This window comes from Myotis myotis, unplaced genomic scaffold, assembly GCF_014108235.1.
Source record: "Myotis myotis isolate mMyoMyo1 unplaced genomic scaffold, mMyoMyo1.p scaffold_m19_p_8, whole genome shotgun sequence".
In the NCBI taxonomy this organism is placed as follows: domain Eukaryota; kingdom Metazoa; phylum Chordata; class Mammalia; order Chiroptera; family Vespertilionidae; genus Myotis; species Myotis myotis.
This window is the reverse complement of record NW_023416390.1, coordinates 11,318,337-11,334,745: the sequence shown is the minus strand read 5'-3', so window position 1 is coordinate 11,334,745 and position 16,409 is coordinate 11,318,337. Positions and strand designations below refer to the sequence as shown.

General features: G+C 39.9%; 1 pseudogene; it reads left to right on the top strand.

The window, feature by feature from the left end:
• Positions 1-7,960: 7,960 nt before the first annotated feature.
• LOC118661474 lies at positions 7,961-8,752 on the top strand (annotated as a pseudogene).
• Positions 8,753-16,409: the final 7,657 nt, after the last annotated feature.

Here is a 16,409-nt window from a genome sequence, read left to right as displayed (position 1 = left end):
GTGGTTGGCCGCTTTATGGAACACAGATAAGGTCAGTGTAAGGGATACGGCATAGGCTAGTATTGGTGATTTGAGTAGCTCTACTAGTACATGGATTTGAACTTTTCTCTCTCTTTTTTTTTTTTCTAGTTTCCCAGGTGCCAGACATCTTATGTAAGCTTGAGCATTTGCTGTTTTAAATTCTGAAATGACTGGGCCAATTAAAATAATAGACACTATTAAATGTATTGGGAATAGCAAAACAACGCCTAATTCTTGTTTGTATAGCTCTATTCTAAACATAGGAAAGACTAGACAGCACAAAAAGATAGGAAATCACCCACTTAAGTCTTCATGTTCCTACACAATAAAAAGAAGAGTAGCAATCTTTAACAGGGAATTCTTTACTTATGCTTAAAATAAAGAAGGATCCAGGTGCCATACAGGGGTTAACCTGTAATTGCCCAAGATATTGACAACTAAGGATTCAGGAAAAAGGCCCCAAGGATGAAAATGACCGTGGGAACCCGCTGGCTTTACCCTTGGACGTGTACAGTTAAGATAGAGAAGGCCCTTTGGCCGCGTCTGCTTTTATTTGCCCTGAAGTACAAGGCTGAGGGTGGACGTCAACATTGCTGTCTAATTGGCTAATATGCTACCAGCAGGTGCACATGCCTCCAGAAAACTCCCCACAGATCAGCCTTTGTCTTTCTAATCTCGGGGATCTGGGGGCTGAGCAGGAACTGCAATTTCTGCCCTGTCAGTCTGGGAAATAAACAGCAGCAACCTCAGGCACCCAGGGCTGTCACCTGCAGTAAAAACACAAATACGTATACTTTCGTACATATCTTCTGAGATTGCATGAGATGTAAAAAACTTGTCTTCTGCTAAGTTGCTGCTGCTCCTATTCTTTTTTAAAATAGGAGAGATTCCTTGTAAAGAGACTTCACTATTTTTTTAATTTTATTGTTGAAAATATTGCAGGTGTCCCCTTTCCCCGCCCCGCCTTTACTATTTTTTAAAGGGAACTTTTCGCTTTGAGCAAAAAGGGGAAAAAATGAAGATATAATTTTATAATTAATGCTACATTGTTTACCATTAAAAACAGGATTTGGAAGCATATTCAATGAGTAATACTCCAATGACTAGTATTAGCATGTTCTTATTTTTTTTATTAAAATGCCTCAGACTCTTCTTCATTCACTATCACTTTATATTCTCATTTTCAGAGCACTAGAATAATCATTCTATTAAGCACCTGGTTATTTTCAGCAGTGTAAATAGTTCTTTTAGATGATGTTGAACACCGATCGCATATATTTATAGACTTCAGCTTCCTCTCTTTGGCTAGTTGAATAGACCTACCATGTCTAACCAAAGCCACAGAATTCAGTTTGAGTCAGTTGTGTTTGCTTTTTATTTATTTATAAACCCTGCCTCCTCCCAGAAAGGGTTTGAAGCTGTTCTTAGTCAACAGTTGGAGTCTTTAGGAGTCCAACAGTTGGTTGAAACCAGTATTTCTGGTTCCTTACTGCCTGTGGAACCTCACAAGGGCTGATTCACACAAATCACAGACCTGTGCGGACTGGCTCAGATAACTGCCAGTAGAACTAGCCATTCTAGCTTGCTTCATCAGCCAAGAGTGGAGCCAGCAAAGTGGAAACTTTATGGAGGGTATGTTTTTCTTATCAGTATAGAATTGACAATCACTGCTACCAAGACCCCTCACTCTGTGATAAATATATATATATATATATATATATGCCCAACTTCAAAGCAGTTGCTTAAAGATATTATGTCCTCGACTCTGTCAACTGTCAACACCGTCAACACACTTCTACCAACTCAAGGATACACACGTATGTTCTGTCATCATTGCACTTTCTTCTCAGACAGACAGCTTTCCAAATCCAGTCTTTTCATTCACATATTTTTAGTGTTTATTAGAAGCCGGAGATTTTTCAGGGAATCCCTGCTACATAGCTGGATGGACGAGCCATGTTTATATAACCCAGAGACACAATGTTCCTTCTGGGCTATGAACTTGTCTCCCTTCATTGAACTCTGGGAATTCTTAGATAAGAGCTTTCAGAGAGAGGTGGGAAAAAAATCTGATTCCACAGAAACGGGTTGATAATCCAAGTGGCAATTTTCTCTCTTGAGTAAGAATTAAATCAACACACTAGTTGAAACATGACCCTCCAGTCCCTGGCGTAGTTTGATTTAAAAAAAAAAAAAATACACCAGTGCTCACTAAAGGATTATGATAGCAAAGATATATCTTGATTCCTTCTTAAATGTTCTCATGGTTTCAAACTGGAAGCTGTTCTTGACTTTCTCTCTTCAAACCTACTGTGAAGTCGTAATGGTGCAGAATAGCCAGAGAACAGTTCCCCAAACCCTGTCCTGCCCAGCAGTGTTTCAACTCAAAGTTCTACCTGGCAGTTCTCCAGTCCCCCTGCCAACCAGTCCTTCTTCCTGAGTTCAGCAAGATTCCTGATAGGAAGACAAGAAGTTGGCAGCAGCAGCCTACTCCTCGTATTATTTAGGAATTTTTCTGTCAGCTGTCCCTTTCTTTCTCCACTCTTTCAGCCACCAACTGCTGGCAAACTCTTCCCCAACATCAAAGTAGCTTCAAGGATTTCAGGGAAAACTTTTCCTCTCAAAAGAATCCCAGACCTGGCATGACACCTGGCATATAATGATATAAAAAAAAAAGTTATATGAATTAAAGAATTCCTGAATGAATTATTCTCCTTCTCTGAAACTTCTCCCTTTTATCTCCAAACCCCTGAATAGTCCTTCTTTACATTTAAATAGCTCTGATTATTATTATACGTTAACTATAACAGCTTTTATAGAGGATTGTCAAATTGGAAGTGGAGGACAATGCTTCAGGAATAAGATAAAGACAAATTGCCTCATCTAACCCCTTATAGTGACCGGACATTCCACTTTCGGTATTTATTTCAATAAATAAAAATAATTACCTAAGTTTATTTCAATGATGTTTCCATTATTTATACCTAATTACCCAATATCTATGAGCACATATGTTTTTTAAAATAATGACATAGAAATATTGTCTATCTACATATCTTCGATTTAACTAGATGGAAAAATAGCCTTTAAAATAGGAGATAGAGTTTACAATGGTCCTGGAGTCAATTTAAAAAATAAACAAACACATATATTCCCTCTATCCCAGCAGTTCTCGACCTGTGGGTTACGACCCCTGTTTTTTTAGGGTCGAACGACCCTTTCACAGGGGTCACCTAAGACAATCGGAAAACACATATATAATTACATATTGTTTTTTTGATTAATCACTATGCTTTAATTATGTTCAATTTGTAACAATGAAATTGGGGGTCACCACAACATGAGGAACTGTATTAAAGGGTCGCGGCATTAGAGAGGTTGAGAACCACTGCTCTATCCCTTTATGTCCACCCAAGAGACCTCTGTTTATCCTCCTAGAACAGATTTGAGGTAAAATGGGAGCGTGTGTGCAAATAGGGTTGTAGAGATAGAAAGCAATAGAGAAATAAAAGATATTGTTGTTGCAGCCTTATTGTTGTTTCCATTCTCATCAGCTGGTTAATCCTACTGGAGAAGACAAAAGGGAAGTTTGTCATACAATTGTGTACCCATAGTCCCATTGCTTTGTCTACCGCTGCTCCAAACATCACTAAAGGAAATCTCGGGGTCCAAAGAGAAGCACAGAAGTTCAGGAGGAGAAATCAGCACTCCAAGACAGAGAAAAATCAATGACTAAAGTGACTTCACATGCTAAGCCCTTTGAAGTGGAATCTTATTGCTATTTTCCATCACCTACTCCAGACATCCCCCACTTCAATGCCTGGCTATATATAGTTTCCATTCGTGGTACTAACAAGTGTGAACACTATGGAAGACAAGCCATTCAGCTAGCTCAACAAAGGGTTTACACTGGCATGTGTGAGAAAGACTCAGATAACCTCACCAAAAGGTGATATTTTTTTTTTTTTTTTGCTAATCCATTGTGAAATAATTTCCTGTCGATATTGCATAATGTCCTTGACATTAAAGGTCAGCATAGTTGTTCTAACAGGAAAAATTGTGATCTTTGTGTAATTTGTTTTGCACATTGCAGCATATTTTAATTATTAATCTGGCTTCTGCTCCTGTCATTTTACCGAAGCTTCTCTCTTAAAAGGCATGAATCTCTTTCTAATCACTAAATACCATTTCTTCGTCTGGTTATATCCTCCTTGAGTCCTCAATGGTAATCCTCAGTGTTGCTCAAGTTCTTCCCAAAATCCTCTCTTAAATTCCATCACACTGCATTCTCCAGGTTCTGCTATGGCCCAGGCCATTCCCTCAGTATCTTAATTCCACTTTCTCTTCTTTCTCCTGTCCGTTAAAATCAGGTTTTCCCTAAAAGTTCCCAGTGCTCTTTTTCCTCCCAATGGCTTTTCTGGGTGATCTTATCCCCTCCACAACTTTTACTATTACCCCTGCATGTCCATTCACATCTCTACTCTCAAATTCTCTTAGACAGGCTTTTCGCTGCCTCCAGGATATCAATGTTTCATTGCCTTCTCAAACTCAACACATTCACAGGCTCTTCCTCCTAACTTCCATATTTCCATGAATGGGGCCACCATCTTCCCAGACAGCCAGATTTTTGGAGAGTCACACCTTTTGCCTCCATTTACCTTTTCCTGGACATTCTTCTGCTGCAAGCCATCGTGGCATATTGCTTATAAGCTCACTCCTGGCATTCATTTAAAGTTATCCTCCCTTGCAATTTAGCCAATTATACATTTATCTCATGCTCCCTACTAGATGTGAGCTCCCTGAGAAAAAGACTGTGCTTTTCTCAACTTTGTACACCCTGGAGAGTCTAGCACAGAGTCTGGTTACAGAATAGGTATATTTAGTTGAAAAGGTGAAATTGAGCATTCATTGATACATTTTATTCACATCTTTTTGTCCTTTGTCATCTGTAGTCAACAACAGTGAGCTAAAATTATTCTTAATCTCAGTACTCTCTGAGGCAAACTATTAAAGACACGTTCTAAGTACTACCACAACATGCGGAGTTCTTGCTGTACTGAATTTATTGTGCGTGCAGCCCACATTTTCATTCATTGATTCCACATGAGAAAAAAAAAAGATCTATATTTAGATGGGACACTGAAATGTGTGGGGAACCAAGTTCACACCTCATGTGAAAGCTATTCCTTAAATTTGCCTCCTCCGTAGTGGAATCCCTTCTCCAGTTCCCTATAATTCGCTTGTTCTGGTATTACTCCCACACTTGGTTATGAGAGCGCTATATTGTGAAAAGCTACACTCAAAACATTGCAATTTTAATTCAGTGAAAGCACGCACCTCCAAGGGTGACTCAGTGTTATAATGAGGCCCGCGCTCCTACTCTTGCTGATCTCTTCACTGACTCTGGAGTTTGGTGTTAACTCAGCACGATCACAAGTTTTCGTTTTTGGGCTTGGTTTTTGTTCTGTTTAATATCAGAATAAACAGCATAATGGAAGGTAGCATAGTCAAGCTTTCTGATATCCTGGCCTACATTCCAATGCCAAATGCATGGCTTTCAATCCACCAATAGGAAGAGGGCAGATGTTGGGTTTATTGTAGCCTGGAGAACTGAAAAGAAGCTTGCCCCAACCTGCACTCTGGTGAAGAAGTTTAAGAAAAATTTTAACAAATCATTCCACTGGCCTCTTCTTACTGAAAGGGCTATAAAGAGGTAAATAAATAGAGCCCTACCTCTGCCCTAAGGAATTTTTCCAGATTCATTATTTTATAGAAAGAAGAAGAAGAAAAAGGCAACTCGTGCCAGAACCTGCACTTTTAAGAGCACTTCATCCAGCTCAATAGTTTTTTTGTTAATGTCCAGCTAGTGGACAGTATAAAGCTAACACATACATCAAAACCATTCATGTGTGAGAAATTTAATGTATTGAATCCATCAGGAAAGCCACAAGCACAGAATTAAAGACCCATTTAGAACTCGAGCGTGGTTCACATCTAGTAATGGTTGACAACATCTCAAGCTCATGTTTGGACACGAGCTGATTTTTTAACATTCGCTGAAGAGGATCTCACAGGAAAACTGCGCTTCCAGGTTGTTTTTAATGAAGCCAAATTCAAATGGTATCACTCATCTGTTTACTCCTCCCCATGCCCTACAGTCTAAGTCTCACTTACTTCTCCTACCTATTTCCAGCGCCTCCTACTTGACACTTTCACCTTCCAGCCAACTGAACAACTCCCTCTCCCCATATCATCTCATGGATTTCTGCTTCTATGTGTTTGATGTGCTGTTTTCCGATCTCCTTCTCAAATCTCAGTTCAAATGTTCCTTCCTCCATAGAACATTCTTTGACTCGCCTTTTTCCAACCAATTATTTCGCTGCTGTAGCTGTAGCTCAAATAATTTCATTACTTCCTACTTTGCCTTTTATGGCTTGTTTGTTCACTATTTCCACCTACCTTAATTTCCCCAGCTAACACGTACACTCCCTCAGGAAAAAAATCCAGAAGGAATTATTTTTTTAATATTTAGAACATATGTTCCAATTTTTGCTCATGCAGATCCATTAATATTCCTTGGAAAAAAAGAACAAGTATTTCCCAAGGAATTAATGAGAATGGAAAACTGTTGGTGGCTTGACTCTACTTTGTAGGTCGATAATCTCTGAGTCCTCCCTTGGGGTTAACATCATTGATATGATTAGCACGGCAGCTCCTGACTTTTTTTCCTCAAAGTAGGCCGATCCACAGCTGCTGTGCTGAGCTTCTCCACTGTTAGTGGTTGTTCTTCAGCATACAGTGGCTTCACTACACAATATCCACAAACTGCATTAGAAGCAAGCATGAGGCACATGTTTTATAAGTTTCCATGAAAATAAAGTATCGAAAAACTCTCAGTAAGTAGCAATTTTACTCTTTCTATTCTAAGGCAATGCCAGCAATCCTGAAACAGCCAGCACATGGTCACTAATGTCTTGCCAAGTCTTCTTACATTATCAAGTCCATTGATATCAAAGCCAGGCATCATCATCGTTTGCTACTTAGTCAGTTGCCACAGAAGGCTTGGCATCACGCTAAGCACTTGAGTAAAAGTGTACCTTAATTGTTGAAAGCACAGTCCTTGAGCCCTTGGAATTTCCTTCTGAGTCAGTGCACATTGGCATGAAGTGTTACCACTAAGTTACAAAACTAAATTTTCATAAAAGAACCAGAAAGTAGATTTTTTTAAACCAGTCACGTTGGAAGGCAATGTAATTCCAATGATGTTATTTTAGAACTCTTCTTTAGATTCCTTTCTTTTCTTTTTTTCCACCGTTCATTCTGCCAATACCTTCTCCCCCTCTCCCCATCCTCTGCTATCTGTGTCTGTGCGGGTTTTTATTTGTTTGTTTGTGGGTGGGGTTTCGTTTTTGCTTAATCTCTTCACCTTTTTCAGCCATCCCCATTAAAGTCAATTTATATGGTATTTTTTTTATCAGAATCTTTTATCAGATGTTATCATGTTTCCTTTGGTTTAACCTCAGGTGGAATCGTCCAGTTTGATTACCCAGACCTGGCTCCAAATGAACGAGGGTAAGTTTGAAAATTCACATCCATCTTTGAACGGTGGAGATTTTCTACAACTGAGGACATTTCAAAGAGAGGCCCTCAAGGCTCTTCTAAACATATATTGATCAATAGCAGCATAATAAGAGTAGATGCATAATCTTACTGGGACTGGGGGGGAAACTTAGAATGTTTGTGTTTAGACATGTTTGCCATATAGTCACACTCAGCATGTTTCCCAAAAGAACTATAAAAGGCAAATAGAAAAAGCATTTGGATTTTTTTTCTTGCATTTATGTATAGTATTGCCTTTGAAAGAAAGTATTCAAAAATTAAGTATTCAGGCAGTGCCCTTAGCAATCCCAGATCTGTCTTTGCTTCAACAGTGTTTGGACGGAACAGACCCAGGGACGCCCCTTCTTCCAGCCTCCAGCCACTCTTCTGCGTCTTATCCAGTCACCACCTCAGAGCCACCTCCGGGACCAGCCAACACACCAGGGGTTTTTCCTACCTTCACTCCTTATTGCCGAACAACCATGAGCTCCCAAATGCCTCAGAATTATCCCACCGACGTGGAGGCTGCGGTCATCAGCCTGGCCAGCCTGCATCTGCGTGCCTCCCACACCTACCTCTCCCTGGGCTTCTATTTCGACCCTGAAGATGTGGCTCTCGAGGGCCTGGGCTGCTTCTGCGAGTTGGCAGAGAAGAAGCTGGAGGGCGCTGAGCGTCTCTTAAAGATGCAAAACCAGCTCTGTGGCCGCATTCCCTCCAGGACGTGCTGCAGCCTCCCCAAGGTGAGTGGGCAAGACGCAGAACACCATGGAGGCCGCCCTGGCCTTGGAGAGGAGCCTGAACCAGGCCCTTTTGGAGCTGCCTGCCCTGGTTCTACCGCGCAGCCCCTCAGCTCCGTGACTTCCCAGAGAACCACTTCCGGGGTGAGGAGGTGAAACTCATCAAGAAGATGGGTGACACCCTCCACAGGCTGCTGGCCCCCAGGCTGGGCTGGGTGAGTATCCCTTCTAAAAGCTCACCCTCAAGCACGACTAGGAGCCTGTGGAGCCCAGAGGCCTTTGAGGGGCCCCTCTGCATCCCCTGGTGTGTCTGGCTTTTACTCAGACTCTTCCCGAAACCCCTAGCCATTCTTTTAACCAACTTGAAGCCCTCCCCCTTGCATTGGACCAAATAAAACAATAAAGCTTTTTGCAGAAAAAAAAGTATTCAATTAATACTTTCTTCTACTGAAAATTAACTATACAGGAGCCAAAACGTAGATCTGAGGGCCAAATTGGACTCAGCCAAACCTTCAGACACACATCTGTGTAGTAGCTGGCTAATGGTCCACATATTTTAGTTCTTTCCTATCGTACAGTTTAATTTGGCTTTGGTTCTATAGGATTTCTCTGTTTTTCTAAATCACGCCGAAAGTTTTATGAATTAGGGCCTCCAACATGGATGTTTTGTTTCTTGGCAAACACTCTCCAAATCTGTTATGTAAGCACTGGAACTGGCACTTGAACTTGGGGGCATTAAGACAACACCATGGACTTCACAGGGTACTTGAGAAAGCACAGCTGAACCACACCATTTAGTCCCATTATATTGTGTCATGAGGGGGAAATGATCAAGGACCAAAGGTGGAGAAGATTCCTGTGTCATGTAAATGTATGGTTTGCAAATATTGTATGTGTCACAAATACCTTCTGACTTTTCAACTGCTTCACTGGCCTACTGCTGTATAAAGAACCTACCTCCCTAGAATGATCAAAATAATCTAAGCTATGAAGATGCTAAATAAAAGTCCTGCAAGTAATACATTGCAATTGGAAATGTGCTAAATTATTAGCAAAAACACCATCTTTCCACAAATAATGCCTTTCCACAAAGAAAGCACCTCCAATATCATAAAGGTAATGAATTATGGTATTTAAAGAAGAGTTCTAAATCTAAATAGTAGTGATTTTAATAGCTTTGTTCATTGAGCACCAATTATGTTCATGTAGGGCGTACTTTGAGGGAGCTATTAACTATCCTCACTTAACAGATGGAACAAATGAACCTCGGAGAGACATGGCTAGTAAATGGGCAACACCTGTGCTGTGTGGCAGACTCAAAATTAAGGTCCTCCCTGGAGCCTGATTCCTATAAACCCACCTCAGTTTTCAAGAATAATTTGAATGGCTATAAGAGAAAAAAGGGGGAGGCGGAAAGAAGGAAAGGAAGGAAGGAAGGAAGGAAGGAAGGAAGGAGGGAAGGAGGAGGAAGGAAGGAAGGAAGGAAGGAGGGAGGAAAGAAGAGATGCTGCAATACAGTATCCATTGTCTATACTCTTCATGGTTTTAATGATTCCACCTGAGAACCCATGACCCATCTACATGCTATTAGTTCTCTGTTTTTACTGCGTCTAAGGGAGTACACAGCCATTTGCCAAAGTGGGAAGAGGGTTGTGGCTGGTACAAAACAATGCTAATTCTGTATATTACAGTCCCTGCCTTCCTAGAGTTTATATTTTGTAAGAGAATATGTCTGTTTTCTTTCTAACATATCCCCAGCACTTGGCACAATGCCTGTCACAAATTGTACCCAATAAATATGTGTTGCTGAAAGCATGTTGAAAGAGTGTTTTGAGGGAAGTACGGGCAGGTTTAGGGATGTGGCTGCCCAAAATAATCATAGAGCAACACAAACTGCCCTCACTCAAAAGAACCTTTCAGGGATAGTCTACCATTTTACCACTTGGAGCTCCACTTGTATGGACAGGTTCTTCTTTGAAGAGGTAAACATAGCAGTCATTCCCATCGTGATGCCAATGATTTATTAAGTAAACATCTTGGAGAGGTGGTGGTGAGTCCAAGGAAAGGGAGTGGGGAGTTAGAAAGCGTAACTAAGAAAAAGTGGAGAGAGATTCCTCTTGCTCCCCAATGTCTTCCCCACTCCACTCCAACTTTTCAATGAGTTGTCTCCTTGGGCAAGAGAGTCCTTTATTAAACAAGACTGAAAAGCTTCTAATGACACCATTAATGCTACAATAGGAAGAGGCCCCCGATTGTACATGACCTCAGATCTAATCTCTGCTACTTTCATGCACACCTGCAAATGTGCATTCTCAGCCTAGGTTTTCTAATTCACTAATTCACTGCTTGGTCTTGTTACCTTGGCTTTAATTGTTTAACAACATCTATGCATTAAGCTGTGATTTTCACAAATTATTTTTCCAAGTGCGTGGGATATAGAAACATCGAGTTATAGATAAACACACAACACAGTGCAAAACAGTCTGCCTCTTTCTAAATGAGAATTGGTTTGCTCCAAGGCCTTAGTAGAGTCATGGAAAAGTGATGATCTTTTATTCTTAAGTCTCCAAGTCCTAGCCCTGCCATTTATTATGTGCTTGACCTTGGGCAAGTCAAAGTTTCCTTGAGCTTCATTTTCCTCTGTAAAAGGTAATAATAATTATATTTTATTATAATTAATATTATATATTTAATACATACAAATAAAACTGAGGGTTCTTATGATGTTAATTAAATTTAGTTTTAAATTCTAGCTCTAGAAATCATCTCTCTCTCTCTCTCTCTCTCTCTCTCTCTCTCTCTCTCTATATATATATATATATATATATATATATATATATATATATATATTCTCCTCCACTCCCCCTTCTCCAGACCTAGCCTTTTCCTCAGATAATCAGCAACCCCCAAGGCAGCAGAAAACAATAGCCCGGAGCTGACAAATGGTCACACTGCCCTACCTCTGGAAGGCTAAAGATAACATCTTGACCTCAGTTATGCTTCAGTTCCTGAGCCCTATTGTGGGCCCACCACTTTCCCATGAAACCAGACAGAGGATGCCAGAACAGACCTCAGAGCTATCCTCAAGACCTGAAGAAGTGAAATCCTGAAGAAATGATTCAGCACCCTTACCTCACCTTTGACAGATCAGCTCCCATCATGACCTGGAACCGCTAGCCCACCATGTCTTGTGATTTTTGCCCAATATAATCTGCAATCTACATGCCATTGGGGAGTTTGGGCTGTTGAGCATTAGCCTCTCGTTCTCCTGAATGGTGCATTCATAATAAAATAGCCAATATTTCTCCACTGCAATGTTTGGCTCTGCTAGTGCCGGGTGGACAAACTCTTTCTGTTCTGTAATACAAAGATATATATATAACTTTGTAATAGTGTATACCTCACAGAACTGTTGGGAAAATTAAGGTGATGATATATGGGGAAATGTTTTGTAAACTATAGAGCTCTGTACATATAAGGTACTATTATTGCTTGAAGAACCTGAATTATAGCAGTTAGACTAACTTGCATTCCAATCCTGGCTCCACTGCTTGCGAGCTGCATGACATCAAGCAATTATATAATCTGAATTTAAGTTTTTCCCCTTTGTAAAATAGAGATGAGTTTTGATGATAAAACAAGGAAATTCTTTTGAAGTACTGCCTGGAACACAGTAGGTACTCAGTTAATGTTAGCTCCCTTTCCCTTTCCTGCTGCAGTTTTAAATGCCTTAATTTTCCTTGAATCAGGAAATATAATAACCAGGATGAACCATGATGATATGATGCAACAACAGAGCAGCAAATAAATGATAAGACATAAATCATGGTGTTTCTCCATCTAGTAATAATCTCTTATTGTGCTGGAACCATCAATAGCCAATTGCACAAGTGCCAAATCAACAGCCTAAGAAACAGCATGAAACAACCATGGTAAGGTAACTTAACCTGGAAAGCTTACCATAAAAATATGAGTGATGATCCCGAAAATATCCTTATTTGTATTCAAAAACGTAATTGCAAATTGCTTAGACAAGCAGGATATGTTCGATTAGATTTTTGAAATTTTACCAAAAAAATGGCTTAAACTCTCTAAGACCTTGTGGAGTTCTGGGCTCATGATACACAAGCTCTTATACAATTCACTTAAGACTGCTTCTTACCACCAACAATTTTTTGGAATGCATAATATTGCATGCTCTGCCACTAAGCTCTACTGTGTGTCACCCTAATTAAGGATGCAGACAGGCTGTGCAGTAATGATGATTGATGTCTGCTCCACGCCTTAGTGAGGAGGAAGGTGAAGATGAGCATTCACTGTAGCCCTCAAGAGAAACGTGGTAATTGGTATTGCTCACTGCACCGCAAATCACGTCTTCCTGGAATTATAGAAGAGGCACTTAAGAATAGAGAATTATCTTCTGTAAAATTGTAGTTTTGCTCATCCCAAGGAACAATCCTGCAAGGCACAGTTTTCCATTCTTTTCTGTACATAAATGAATGACAATGTAATTTTTACCATTTCACTTCAGTTGGGCCATCACAATACCAGTAATAATCATAGTTCATTTTTGACTTTCTGACGTGGACCTCTGTTTTTATCTTTTGTATTTTTAGACTTTTGTGTCTTGAGATTTATCAGTCTTCTTGTCTGCATGTTTACCTGCCAGTGTGAAAACAGCTATTTTAATAGTAACAGTAGTGACTGTCCTTGAAATAATGAGAAGCAGTTCGTGAGTAAAGAGCTAGTTCAACAGTGTTGGCTCATGGCCCACTCCCACCCTCCTGTAGCTTGATCACTTTTCCCTCTAAAACGAAGCACAGAAATGATCACCAGTTAACAAACTCCAAGCACAGGTAATACAAGCGACCATTCCAGGTATCATGTAGGCTTCAAGCAGAGAAAGCTTTGCCTACAGAGACTGTACCTACTACTTGTCAAGAAATACAAAATTGGGCCTCCCCCCTGAAAAAGGCATGGATTCTACTCAAACAATCTTCTAAAGCCAACTTTCTAAAAAATGAGGGATCTTTATCTATACTCTCTAACTTACCCATCTAACAAATTAAAAAGTAGAGTTAAGACATTCATCAATTGGGGACTGATTCAATAAATTAGAGCATACCGAAATAATGAATCAACCTCGGTAAAGTCAATGCATTCTCTTTGAAGGGCAATTCTGACCAATTCTGAAAGAAAAGGCGGGAGTAAATCGGGGACTTAGAATTCGACAGAGCAGAAGGAACTGAGGCTATTTGGGACTATTTTGTACTCAAACTGAGGAGCAGAGTGTTATTAAGGAATGGGTTCACAGCTATGCCAAAAAAATTAAAAAGCCGAATACAAGCCAGGCTAGGTGGGGATCAAAATGGATGAATCTGACCACTGGGCCCATGCTCCCCAATTAGGTACCATTGTTCAACTGAGACAACTCAAGACAGAAGCACAAAGCTGAGCAAGAATCAGAAGCTGCTTTGGGACTTGGCCTTCAAGTTCTCTGGCTTTGCCAAGACAGAAACATCAGGGGCAAGACTCATCAGTGTTCCATTCACCCAGTCAACTTCAACCCGCCTTCTCTTCCTTAGAATTGTAGAATTTGTAGAGCTGATAAAAATTGTAGAGCTGAAAAATTTATTCATTCTGCCAAGGTGAATAGTGACCTAAGAACAGGAGGCCACTGTTTAGTAGAACACTGGCCAGGGAACTAAGGACATCAAAACTCTAATTGCCACTCCACTCATAACTACCTATGTGACTTTGAGCACATTACTCCTCCTCCCAGCCTCTTTCCAAAATGAACGAATCGCTTATCTCCAAGGTGCTAATCACAGACAATGGTCCAATGTTGCATTTCATCCAGAGGCTTCTGAATTTTAACCCTTTACTCCTGGAATAAAATATTTTACTTCAAAGGAGTGACTCTCAAATAATGGGAATTATAGGTAGCACTGCTGTCTGTTACCAATGCTTCCTTTTATTTCTTTGCCTGCATAGACTGATGTTACACAGCCAATAGTGATGCTAACAAACTTGAATTTAATTGAGTTGGAGGGTTTGATGGCATGAGTTTCTAAAAGCAGTTCCAGTCTTCAAGGTTGTACAAATTATGTATGATTTCGTAACTAGTAGGGTTTCCAACTAGTGCCAATGCTATTTTTCCAAGTCGGTTTCATTATTTGGAAAGTAAATAAAAGAAGTATTTTCATCCCCAAAGATATAATTTTATGTGCAGAGGGTTAGAAAAATGTTGCAAGAAAAAACACTGCAGAAAGAAACAGGCATTGGATATTGGCATTTTTAAGCAGAGCAGGGAAAAGCTTTTTTTCTTCTTCTTCAAGTAAAGGATAAGAGTTATTTTATTTGCAAATGAGAAAGATGACTAAATATTGACACTGCCCTTTATTGTAATTAGAATTATATGTATAAGATATGGTTGACTCTCCATAAGTCAGACAAAAGCATACCTAAAGCAATTCTCTTTCCATGTGTAAAATAAGGAATGATGCCTCAGAGTCAAGTATTATAAACATGCAATCACCATCATTCTGGATTAGCAAAAATTACCCAAAATTCTTCATCTGTTAAAAGAATGATCGCTCAGTCCCTTTCCAGCTCACTGGGAGCTTTCAGTGGAAAAAGAGCTAGTCAAATTAGCTAATTGCAACGAATCAGTGGCAATATGACTTTTACCGTGGGCAGCACTTTCATGTCTTTCCATGTTAATAGTCTCTGGACTTAAATGAAAACCCACATGGTTTAATTTGTAACTTAAGAAATAAGAACTAATTATTCTTCCTTATAACAAGCCATTTCTTTCAGAAGGTGGAAAAGCTGAGAACCTTTCTGGGTCTTTTTATATTGTTTTCAGTTCCATTGTGTTGAAATTTGTTGACTAATGATTTAAATACAGCATTGTCACAGGGTGGGTCCCCTAGTAGGTCCCCTGGGTTTAATAAACACAAAACAGCTAAGTACTGCCTTCCCAGAGCAATGTGTGAGTTCCCTTCCCATGAAAGATTCGATTCAGAGAGTTACATTCTTCTGAACATTTTCCTCCTATCACACTTGACATTCACGCTAGGATTTACATAGAGCAATTAAATTGCTTCTAGTGAACATTTCAGTGTCCAATACATATAAAATAAATCTGCTTCTTACAAATAGCATTTTCCCAAAATAAGCATTGAAAATTTCTCACTTCTTTAATATACTTCCCACACAGTAAATGCATATCTTAGTTGGAGTAAAAACCAACCACCACCACCCCAAAGTTTGGTTTGCAAATGGAATCATAATGTTATTTTGAAGGGAGAACAGAAACTCGGGAGTGCCCTATAGCTTCCTGAAAAGTAAAATCTGAAAAATGTGAGACTGTTTTGTTAATTGAATTTGGATCAACATTATTGCTTCTTGCTTTAGGAGTGTTATCTAAATAAATGAAAAATAACCTTGAAGCTCTGATCATAACGCTTCATGTATCTATTAAATGATGCCATCATGGTTTTCTTCCACTCAGTAAATTATCCCTTCTGAAAGATAAATTACATTAGCAAATAACTTTCAAATATATTATCTCATTTAACTCTAACCACAGTTCCACCAAATAGGTAATTTTCCTCACTCTTCTCAAACCTTCTACTCCATCCTTGGCCCCCTCCCTTTGAACCAAAGACTGAGCCCCCCCACTTCCCAAGACAATAGTGATCACCAGAAGAGAATTCCTTCAATGTCAGTCCCCCTGTCTTCCTGAATTCATACCCATCTCTGTTTCTTTCCCTCCTGCCCCAAAGCAAGAAGGATCCCTCCTCCTAAGGTTAACATTCCCTCAACCCCTCCCTGGCCCACTTTGTAGAGATTTTTTTTCTCTCTCCACTTGTTCCCATTCTTATCTTCCTTCTCTAATAGCTCTTTACCACCAGCATTTAAACACTTCACCCTTCAACTCCACAGGTGCCTCTACCTACCACACTCCATCTCTTCCTTTTCACCTCTCCATTTCTTGAATTCACTAGCCTCTCAAACTTGCTGTCCTCTTGAACCTTCCCTTCTGAA